Source organism: Coenobita brevimanus, chromosome 91 (genome assembly GCF_032717465.1).
Source record: "Coenobita brevimanus isolate Jiangsu-jjx chromosome 91, ASM3271746v2, whole genome shotgun sequence".
NCBI lineage: Eukaryota > Metazoa > Arthropoda > Malacostraca > Decapoda > Coenobitidae > Coenobita > Coenobita brevimanus.
The window spans coordinates 21,806,614-21,816,222 of NC_137044.1; positions in this window are offsets into that span (position 1 = coordinate 21,806,614).

The following is a 9,609-nucleotide window of genomic DNA, read 5'->3' on the forward strand; positions in this document are numbered from 1 at the left end:
AAGAACACAGTATGATAACAGAAAGACAGTTTGGTTTCAGAAAAGGAAAATCATGTGTTACTAATCTGTTGAGCTACTATGACAGAGTAACAAACACAATACAGGAAAGGGAAGGATGGGTGGACAGTATCTATTTAGATTTCAAGAAAGCTTTTGACACAGTACCACACCAAAGACTTTTATGGAAACTGTACCATCAAGGAGGAATTCGAGGCAAACTTTTTTGTTGGATGCAAGACTTTCTCATAAAAAGAGAAATGAGGACAGTACTAAGAGGAAACTACTCATCATGGAAAGAAGTGACTAGTGGAGTACCACATGGTTCAGTGCTGGCACCAATCATGTTTTTAGTGTATATAAATGATATAAACAGTAACACTGGAAATGAGAGCTATCTGAATATGTTTGCAGATGATGCAAAAATACAAAGGAGAATTACTAACACAGACTCTTGTAAAGAGCTACAAGAAGAGTTAAATAAACTTCATGAATGGAGTAGTACATGGCAAATGGAATTCAATGTGGACAAGTGTCATGTAATCAAGTTTGGTAAAAGTGGAGAAAGACCTGATTGGGATTATAAGTTAGGAAATAAAACCCTATACACATCAGAAAGAGAGAAAGACCTAGGTGTGATTATCAATAACAGACTATCTCCGGCTGACCACATCAGTGAGAAGGTACGGAACATGTATACACTGCTTGCAAATATGAGAATAGCATTCACATACATAAATGAAGACATGCTAAGAAGGATAATAACATCATTCATTAGACCAACCCTGGAATATGCATCAGTAGTCTGGAGTCCTCATCTCAAAAAGCATATAGACATGATTGAAAAAGTTCAAAGGGCCGCTATAAGATGGATACCAAGCTTAAGGGACCTAAGCTACGAAGAAAGACTAAATAAACTGAATCTACCAACACTAGAGGAGAGAAGGAAAAGAGGTGACATGATAATGCTATTTAAGTGCATATCAGGAAAGGAGAAAATAGACATAAATGATTACTTAACATATGGAGAAGCATTAGCAAGAGGACACTGCAAAAAACTGCATAAAAAGAGAGGTGATAAAGACGTAAGGAAATTCAGTTTCCCAAACAGAGCAATTGATCAATGGAATGCACTACCGAATGAAATAGTGTGTGCCAAAACAGTTCACAAATTTAAGGATATGTACGATAAATATGGTTTAAGACACGGGACAGTACGAGCTTGACTCATTCCTGTAAAGATACAATTAGGTAAGAACAATTAGGTAAGAACACACTCAGGAATGTGTGGTAAAATAAGGAAAGGCGACAAGTTATTACGAGTTTGACTCAATCATGTTTAAAAATAACACCCGGTCTGTCTTCGACAGCGTGGGTGTAATTAATGTAATTCATTAGGTAAAAGTATCTGTGTATCGGGAGAGGCGTGTTCTACCCTAAGTTTAGTAAAACATTCAGCCAGTAGCAAGAGTAAAATAGAAGTTTACTTCATGAATGAACTATTTCGAGAGTGTTGGTCTGTTAGATGGTATGTGTTCATCTGCTTTACGTCTTCCTGTCCAGGGCAGTCGTATTTTCACTTGAACTGAATTAAATCACCTAGCAGTAACAATATAGCAATACCAGTGAGCAGAAAATTCCAATTAATGTGGACTGTTAATTAGGAAACTGCATCACTTACGTTCTGTTTATTTTACCTGCTTCTCTGTCTTTCGCGGGTTCATTTAGAGAATGAGTTTATTCTCACTTATGTTGAGTAAAATGGCCTGTTTTTGGCAGGAGTGAAATAGCAATCAATGTGAAATAATGGCTGAGGGACTGTTTGTCTTTTCTCTTGTCTGTCTGCCCAATTGCCTATTACGTTTTCCTCCGCAAGAAGGGTCTGTTATCACTTAATCTGAATAATGTCATCTGGTGAAATCAAGAATATAATAAGTTAACGTGAATTGATTATCCAGAATCTGTCTGTTTGTCTGTCTCTCTGCCTTATTAAGGAGGCGGTTTCTTTCCGAGGATGCATTTAATTGTTTGTCTTTAGCAAGAATAAAATAACAATTATGCATAATCTCAAATGGCGTGTGTTTGTCGTTCCTTTTCCTTGCAAGAATAGTTTATATTCAACCTGGCTTACTAAATGTGTTTGTTGTTTTTTGATATCAAAAGTAAAATAATACTGATGAATCCCTCAAAGACATACGGATGTCTCTCCATCAGTTTCTCCACTTCTCTTAGGATGACTTCTCTTCAGTATTGTTACGTCGCCGTCCCACACTGCCACAGGCTCCAACAGCAGTAGTACAATACAGGAAGGACGTTGCCCAGTGAGTTGTTCTTCCTATGGTCAGCCTTTAGGCGTACAGTACACAGGGTCAGCTCAGGCGTCGTAAATAAACACTGGCTTCTTAAGTTCAGTCTTTTTTTTTTTTCTAAATAATTACACTTAATGCTTTTCAACTTCACTTCACTATTCTCACAAGCACTGGAGCTATATAAACTTTACTAACCGCAATTACACTTAATGCTTGACAACATTTCACTATTTTCACAAGCTCTGATATACAAACTTCAATAACTCTTCACTATTTGCCAACAACACGTTTTCACAAGTACCGAAAATATACAGATTACACTGACACTGCACTGACACTGCAATACACTCAAACTGAACTGAAAACTGACTGAACTTGCTCAAGTCTCTTCCCCATCCTTATATAAGGTTGCATAACCCTAGAAACTTCTACATTATACGAGAACAACAGTTGCCTAATCGGAACATCAAAACATGCCAGAGTTTTCTTATATTACATAACACTGTAAATTATTTAGCATACTATACGAGAACAACAGTTGCCAGATCGGAGACATCAAAACATGCCAGAGTTTTCCTATATTACATAACACTAAATTATTTAGCATACAAACTCAAATTAAATAACATAATTTAACAATCACATAAATAAAACATTATTGAGAAAAAGAGCACAAAAATTAATGCATAACTTATGAAACAACTACACTCAAACAGCAAGCAAACTGGCAACTCTGACTCGTACCGGAACCTACTGTAAACATCGGGAAACGTCAAGAAACTACTCAACAACCAAACTGGCAAATCCTGCTTCTTAACACTACTCCCTCCCTAGTTCTTTGTCGCCCCGACAAAACTACTCAATATATACAAGCATAATTAATCCTAATGGAACATCTAACTATACACAAAATAATTCTTCAACTTATCAGGTCTTCTTTTGTGTCACTTCCGACGACATCCCTGCTCTTCCACACAATCCACTCCTCCTGGAATGTCTTGGTCCTCTTCCTGATTCACTTCTTCCCTCAGGAAAGTATCACCATCCTCTTTCACTTCAGCTCAGTGGTCCTCCTCAGAATCCTCGGCGGCAGGAGAGCACGATTCCTTAGAGATGTCCCAGCTGTACTATCCTGGACCATGGTACTGCCACAGACAGTTCACATGTACCACATTTGGGTGAGACTTCCTGCCTCCACAAATCCAATACGTTATGTCTGATAGGCGGTCCAACACAGTGTAAGGCTCGTCTCATGGTCTATGCAGCTTCAGTAACCTTCCCTTCTTTCGCAAAAGATTGTATAACCAAACTTGGTCACCATCCTTGAAGCTCACCTCACTTGCCTTGGCATCATACTTGCACTTCATCACCTCTCCTGAACTTGAGGGCTCCTCGCATTTGATGATGTACCTCAGCCAGTCTTTCCAGAAGGTGCTTCACATAGCCGATGGTGTCTGTAGGCAGCTCTTCACCAGGTGGTCCTCCCATTAACAAGTCAACGGGTAAGTGTACCTTGTGGCCCAACATCAGTTTTGCAGGGGTGTAGCTGGTAGACTTATGAGAGGCAGACAGATATGCCTTCAGCAACGCAGGTAATTTCTGGTCCCATTCTGTCCATCAACGCAGTACTTGGCTAGTTCTTGTCCCAGTGTCTAGTTGAATTTCTCCATCATCCCATCTGACTGTGGCCTTAATGGTGTCATCCTGATCTTCTTGATCCCCATTCACAGAACACAGCAGACCCGAAGTTCCTACCCTGGTCTGAATGTAGCTTTTGTGGCATCCCAAAGTGACAAAAACAAAAAAACTGGACATCCAACACCTGAGCAACAGTCGCAGCTTCTTGATCAGGGATGGCATAGGCTTCTGGCCACTTTGTGAAATAGTCCATGGCGATACATATATACTGGTTTCCTCTTCCAGTAAGTGGCAAAGGTCCAGCAATGTCCACCGTGACTCTTTCCATTGGTGCACCCACTTGGTACAGCTGAAGAGGGTTACAACCATGTTTCTTGGATACCTTTTTATCACAACACACATCACAGGCCTGACACCACTCTTCAACATCCTGACGCATGCCAATCCAGTAGAATCTCTGTCACAGCCGGCTTAGAGTTTTCTTCACTCCCAGGTGCTCACTAGTGATTTGGTTATGGGAGTCATCCAAGATCTCAGACCTCATCTTCTTCAGAACCACCAGTTGCCAAATACTTGCTGAAGCCATCTGGTGTCTCCCACTGATGCTCCAGTAGTCTGTTGTTCAGATGAAGAAGGTCCCACTGACTCCAGTAGCTCTTGGTCTCAGGGTGCAACCTGGAAACTTCTTCCAAAGATGGTCGCACTGTACTCTGCTGCAGCCACTCTAGCACTGGTTGTAAATCTGCATCCTCTTCAGGTCTTCCTCATCTGATGCTGGCCCTGTCACTGCAGTACGGCTGCATTTCTTACTATGATCTTTTTTTCTACACTACCGGTGCTCCATATCACAAGGCTGACGACTAAGGCTGTCAGCATTGCCATGTACCCACCCAGGACGGTGCTGCACCTCCTAATTATGCTGGTCTAACTTCCCGAGCCAGCATGCCAGTTGTCCTTCAGGATTCTCTAGCGTTTTCAGCCACTTCAATGCTGCACGGTCTGTCCTGATGATGAAGTGGGACCCATGCAAGTAGGGATGGAAGAAATCAAGGCTCTTCATCACTGCCAAGAGCTCCTTCGGGTCACACAGTAGTTCTGCTCCAGTGGGCTGAGCTTCTTGTTGTAATACACCACCGCATACTCTTTGCCATCCTTCTTCTGTGACAGGACTCTACCAATACCATGGTCACTAGTATCTGGGTACAGCAATACTGGAGAGCTTGCCAACACATGCTTGAGTTCATTGAAGGCTTTCTGAGTCTCTGCTGTCCACGCAAACTTCTGCCTCATCCCAAACAGCTTGTGCAGAGGTGCAGCTATCATTGCAAAGTTCCTGACAAAACGCCGGCAGTAGGTACACAAGCCAAGGAAACTCCGTAGCTCCTTCACTCAAGTTGGAACAGGCCAGTTTTCCGCAGCTGCCACCTTCTCCACCTCAGTATGGGCGCTGCTCTCACCTACAACGTTTCTCAGGTACTGTACGTCCTTCTGAAACATGTAGCACTTCTTGGGGTTCAGCTTGAGATGCACTGCACGGATCCTGTTCAACACCTCTGATAGCCTCTCCAATTCCTGGTCGAAAGTCCATCCAAACACAATTACATCATCCAAATACATGATAGCTGTCTGCCAGTGTAGGCCTTCCAGTATGTGATCCATTAGATGCTCAAAAGTAGCTGGGGCATTGCATAGGCCAAAAGGCATCACCTTAAACTGCCATAAACCCTGCCCATATGAAAAGACTGTCTTCTCTTTATCCTTCTCTGCAACCTTGACCTGATGATATCCTGGATTCATGTCTAGGGTGGAGACCCACTTAGCATCCGACAGAGCATCCTGGGTGTCATCAGTTCATGGCAAGGGGTATGGATCCTTAACTGTAGCATCATTCAGGACTCGATAATATACACAGCACCTTACTGAGCCATCGTTCTTCCTTATCAGAACCACTGCTGATGCCCATGGACTGCTGGACTTTTCTATCACTCCTTGACTCTGGAGATCATCCATCACCTTCTCCATTTCTTGCTCTTGGGCTGGCGCCATCCTCCATGCTGGCTGTTTAATTGGGCGGTGATCCTCAGTGTTTGTACTATGCTCCACCAAATCAGTGCATCCCAGGGCTAGGTCTCCAGTGGAAAAGACCTCAGCAAGCTCTGTCAGCAGCTGCCTCAACTTCAGCACTTGTGAGCCATCCAGGCATTGGCAACTCTTTGAGAAAAGGTCTTGTAAGTGCTCTGGCAGATACCTATCTTCTTTAACTACACTCCTTTTACAGGCCTTCCTCTGATGCCATTCAGGGTCCACCGCCTGGCTCAGTCCCAGAATTTCTCCCTCATTGATCTTCTGTGGCTCACGGCAAAAATTGGTCACCACAACTGGCACTTCACCTGCACCTGTTTCAACCAGAGTTCTCCCCACCATCACCCCCGCCTTTGTCTTGGACTGTACATCAGGCTTCACCACCCGTAGATAGCTGTCAAAAGAGCCGCTCATCTTACACTGGAACAACAGTTCTGATTTTCGGGGTATCACTGTAGTGTGGAGCGCCCTCACCTCACCACCAGAACTGGTACATTTCACTGCCATGATGGGAACTGACCTTTCTTGAACCTTCAGCTTCATGAAGCAGAAGTCTAGCTCATATCCCATGGACATCAGATAGTCCAGACCCAGAAAGCAAAGATCCTCCATGTTGGCCACATAGACTGGAAGAGTAGCCTCTTGCCCTGCCAATTCAATCCTGACATCCAGGGGTTCCCTCATTTCCGCGCAGTGTCCAGTTATGGCACACGGTTGTTCTGATGACTCAGGCAGATACCGATTATGTAACACATCAGGCCTCATAAAAGTCTGCTCTGAGGCCGAATCAATCACCAGAGAACACTTCTTTTGCGTCTATCCTTCCGTCTTTTTGCACACTGTCGATTGCTGTTAAGAGCATTTTCTTGGTGGTGGGATTGCTTGGGAAAAGCTGGCTGGTGGCTGCCCCTTCACACCAGCCTCCAATAGTTTTCTGCTTCTTTCTGGACTTCTGCAACCTTCTTCTTACATCCTTTTTCTTCTTCAGACACTCAGAACTGAAGTGTCCCACCTCACTTCCTGTCCAACACGCTTTTGTTACAATTAAAGATTTCCTTGCACTGCTCTGCTTTTGCTTCTTCTTCCGATTGTGACAATCCTCCTTTTTGTGTCTGGGCTTCCCACAGAACCAGCAGCCTCCTCCAGTCTTCTCCTGTTCCCTCTTTCGCTTGTAGCAGTCCTCTTTTCTGTTTCCTGGTTTTTCACAGTACCAGCAACTTCTCTCATATTTTTCTGTTTCACATCCCTGCCCCTTTCTTACCTTGAATCCTGCATTACGACCTACCTGAAAGGTGGATGCACCGGATCTGACGTAGGACTCAAATTCTAGAGCCCTGGCTAGCGTTACTTGCATGCTTCTTGGCTGTGCCTGCTTCACTTGCACTTTCAACTCTGCACTATCAAGAGCATCGATGAACTGGTGACCCCTCAGTAGAATAGCCAACAGGTTAGGTGCTGTTCCTGGGTACGTCTTTTATGCCATACTCTCCAGGTCATGAGCAAGCTGCTGAAGGGATTCTCCTTAAGCCCATACGTGGCTCTGAAATCTTGCTCTGTATACCTCAGTCTGGTACATGGTTCTGTATCTGCGCTCCAGCACTTCTATTAGGGACTGATAACTGTTCCTCTCCATTACAAACACGTGGCCCAGAATTTCCACTGCGACACCCTTGAGGCTAGTAGCAAGCTGCACTGCCCCCTGCCTATCATCCCAACCATTCTGATCCTCAAGTAACTCAAACTGTGAACGGTAAGCTTCCCAAGATACTCTACCAGCAAATTCCTGAGGTTTCATTTTAATTGGACCCCCATTATAGCCATGCATTTCACTGGTTTGGGGCCTAAAACATGAGGCATCATAATTAAGGCCAGGACTTAAAACTTCTGCTTTCTGATTATTCATCCCTGTAATGCTACCTTTCGATGCTTGGGATTCTTCAAGATTCACCATACACTGTCCATTCCTTTCATATGCTCCCTGTACACTAACCTGAGGCTTAGCAGTGCAGTATTTCCCTACAGCCTCAATTCTCTCAATAATGATCTTCACATGGTCAACTACATGCTTTGACTGGTTATCTACATTCTGTCTGCACTCGGCCACTATTCCTTCACTAATCTTTAGCTGGATGTCTACATGCTGTTTACACTCCACCACATTATTGCTTACCTCATGCTTCTGCTGCTCTAGCTTGGCATCTACTTCCTCCTTAACCCCTTAACCGTGAGGCGTCACTTTCATGATTCTGTGTTATTTTGAATATGCCCGGGCTTTCAAGTGGTGGCTTGTATCATCTATCAGTACTGCCAATGTCCAACACTAGTTAGCACTCCTAATCTCATCTGTACTCCCATCCATTGTTGACAATTTAGCCATTTCTTGCCATTCTTGACTCCCCTCCCTACCTCCCCTCCATTACCCTCTCCTCTCTCCTGCCCGGCCGTGCTATGCTAAGTAAATCTTCCGTGGAATTTTCCACTGATTTCATCCATTGAAATAAGCCCTATGCCCTATTCTTATACCAAATAATATATAAAAAAAAGAAATAAGGTAAGTGATAGTGCCATACACCTGAAACTGGCTAATTATCACCTGACAACACCACATACGCACTCGTTTGCTAATTTTCCCTTTTTATTTCCCCTTGAAATATGCCGTATAATCTATTCTCATAATAAAAATATATATAAGAAAGGAAGGGGGAAGCCTAAGTGATATTTACATTCACCTGGAACTACCTAATTTATTATGTATTGTCTAGATTTCCTGTCAATCATTTCATAGCATATATATTAGCAGCTGTCACCACGCGGACATTGGCAGTATTGCACTCCCCCTCGGCCACCAGTCCACCACACTGTATTCAGTTTACTGTCGTCTTTCAAGGTGAAACCACGTCGGATTCACGTCTGTCCAATTCCGCTTCTTTTTAGCCCCATGCAAAGGGCCCTGTGACCTCTACCCCCTACTAAACCTCGTGTGGAAAGGGGTAAAGGGCTAAGTGACTGCTGTGGAACGTGAACTGGCTAATTTATCGATGAAAATGATGGACAGTGACTACGATCTTCCTGGTGAGTAAAACAGTGCAAGTGGAAATGTAAATAATGTGTAAACAGCAAGTGAAAGCAATGAATGTAAATATAAGTGAACAGTTGAAAATAGTTTTATAAGTTACTGCAAGTGACAGTCCATAACACAGTGTAAATAAAATAGAAAGGTAAATAATGTAAATAAAATAATGTAAACAGAAATGTAAATGAGTAGTAATATAAGAATAGAGTATATATACTAGGAGTAATGAAAGTGAAAGTTTCACTCTAGCATGTATGAAAACTATGAGTTATGAAAGTGGAAGTGAAAGTGACAGATGCACTCTCAAAGCTAGTATACAGGACGAGAAAGTGAATGCTACGTATTTTACTGAAAGAGATATTGAATGCCTACAGTGACAATAAACTACTATTACTGAAGGAAACTTATGGATAAAGACTGCAGATATATATATAAGTGTTATATAGTAATAAAAATATACAATGTGAGTGTTTTTATGAATAATAAATGACAGAACACCAGCGGCGAACG